We start from the raw sequence: 2,889 nt of genomic DNA on the forward strand, positions 1-2,889 counted from the left end.
TTCCACGGACAGTCATGTTTCCTCCAAAGAGAATGATTTGTTTAAGAGCACTGTGACAGAAAGAAAACTTAGGCACGCCCTAGTCAGGTGTGGCTATTTGTCCTTGACTGAGTTACTCTTGCAGTGGGGATGTTAAACTCCTAGGTAAGGGGGGACCCTCTGTGTTAGTCAGAATTCTCCACAGAAACAGAACTAATAGATGTGTCTGTGTATCTGTGTTTGTGTGTATATGTACGTGGCTCACGCCTGTGATCCCGGGTCTCTGGGAGGGTGAGGCGGGTAGATGGCTTGAGCTCAGCAGTTTGAGACCAGCCTAAGCAAGAGACCCCCATCTCTCAACTGGCCCTTGTGGCCAATTCCTGTAGTCCCAGCTGCTCAGGAGGCTGAGGCAAGAGGATCACTTGAGCCCAAGGGTCTGAGGTTACTGTGAGATGTGGTGCCACGGCACTCTACCCAGGGCAATAAAGTGAGACTATGTCTCAAAAAAAGTCACCATAGCTACCCACCCCCACCTTCATCAACCACCTCACCCCGATCAGTCAGCAGCCACCAACACTGAGGCAGGAACCTTCACCAGCAAAAGGACTAGGACTCACTGGAGGCTCCCGTGGTCATTAGCATTATTTTAGCTGTAAAGTATGTTTTAATTAAGGATATACATCATTTTAAAAGACATAACGCTATTGTACGCTTTTTAGACTACAGCATAGTATAAACATTTTCATGCATTGAGAAACCAAAAAATTTGTGTGGTTTGCTCTATTGCAAAATTTGCTTTATTGGGTCTCTGGAATTGAACCCACACTATATCTGGGTGTGCTTGTTTATGTTGTGTATACACACACATACACTGAAAGATTTATTATAAGGAATCAGCTCCCAGGGTTGTGGGGGCTGGCAAGTCCAGGACCGCAGTGGGGGCTGGTGGGTTTAAGACCTAGCAAAGCCAGTAGTGCAGACGAAGTCCAAAGGCCGTCTGCTGGAGAATTTCTTCTTGTTTGAGAGGCTGGTCTTTCTTAATTCAGCTCTTCAACTGACTAGATAAGGCTTACCTAGCTATGGAGGGCAATATTCTTGACTCACAGTTCACTGTTTTAAATGTTAATCTTATCCCAAACACCTTCCAGTTGATAAATACCAATTAACAGTAACAGCCCTGCGGCCAGTTGCTTCAGCAAGGCCTTAGATGATATCATCTCTTACCATCGGCACTCCCAGAACTTCTCTCAAATATGGTATTTTTTAGCTAAATATATTTTGTTAGGTAGAAATCTTTAAACCTATTTGAATCAAATAAACTGGTCGATAACACAACAGTTTTGAATATTGTGAGCAGTTAACAGATGCAAGGGATTTAGGGGGCTGGTGAGTGAAGAGGGTGTAGGTAGAGGTCATCATCACTGCGGCCTGTCACCTGTTGTGAGGATTACTATTTGGCAAGAGGACAATAAAGCCATTTTTCATTTGGTGCTTGGAATGTATGTTACTGTATAACAGTGCAGTGGGGGCTGTCTTAGAACCTCCTCCTAAGTCTACAGGAAAATTCTGTCTTCGCTCTAGGGGAGAGTGGTTTATGGGACCTTAGGAACCCTAACTCCAGGACCCACCCATTGGAGCATTACAGCCTCCTCTCACTGTGGTAATAAGAACCCACCATTTAAAGAATTGGAAATTAATATAGTAGCTACTGCTGAACCATATGATTTCATATAAACCTTGGGGGACTCTAATGAAGTGGAGTGTGCAGTTATATTACTGCTCTTACAGACAGAGCAACAGAGTTTTAGTCTTCTCATCAATGTCTAGGACACAGGTGCTTAAGAAATATTCAATTTAGGGTGGGGCCTATAGCTCAAAGGAGTCAGGTGCCGGCCCCATATACCAGAGGTAGTGGGTTCAAACCCAACCCTGGCCTAAAACTGCAAAATAAATAAATAAATAAAAAGAAATATTTGATTTAAAACTTGTTCTATTTCTCTATTTGTTTTCTTTTCTCTTACCTTTGATTTTTCTCATTTTTTGTCTCCTCCATGAAGAATACTGTGTTATTTTTCAGAGAAATTAAGTAAATAGATTTTAGATCTCTTCCTTCAGGAATTTTTAGCTGATATTAATTTCTGTTAATACATGCATCATAGTGGAAAGATACTGCTTAATACAAAATAAACAGTATCCCTTTTAAAGTAGAGTACGTTCTTATTACATAGACTTTTGATTCTAGAGAGGGAGCCTTTCTTTAACTTGCAAAAGAGGGGGTGTTATACTTTGCTGGTGCTCTCTTAATAGCAGAATGTTCATTAATTAAAAATAGCTGCTCGATACAGGAAACGGCTCATGTAGCAGCTTCTGACGCTGTTTTAAAAACAGAGGAGAGCTTCTTGAATGCTAGAGAAGAAATCAGCCTTGAAAACTGAACAGTTTCAGGTAAAGCCTGCTGTATTTTAAGAAGGATCTGTGTCTTTACATTATGTTTTTCTGATTATGAATGTCTTATGTGTTCACTATTAAAAAAATCATAGTGATTATATTATTTAGAAAGTGAAAATCTCACCCAACTTACAGTATCTTTTATTTTTTTCTAGCTCTATGCCCATAGTTTTTTAATTTTTTATTTTTTTTTAATTGTTGAGGATTCATTGAGGGTACAGAGAACTAGGTTATACTGATTGCATTTGCATAAAATCCCTCTTATAATTGTGTCCTGCCTCCAAGAGGTGGGTCACACATCATGACCTCCCACCCACCTCTCTCCTTTCCTCTCTCCACACCCCCTTCTCCCACCCCCTACCACGTACTAGGTCATCAGTTGCCCTCATATCAGAATTGAGTACATTGGATTCTTGCTTCTCCATTCTTATGATCCTTTACTAAGAAGAATGTGTTTGAACT

The sequence above is a fragment of the Otolemur garnettii genome, unplaced genomic scaffold, assembly GCF_000181295.1.
Source record: "Otolemur garnettii isolate 467f Iridium unplaced genomic scaffold, OtoGar3 scaffold00057, whole genome shotgun sequence".
In the NCBI taxonomy this organism is placed as follows: domain Eukaryota; kingdom Metazoa; phylum Chordata; class Mammalia; order Primates; family Galagidae; genus Otolemur; species Otolemur garnettii.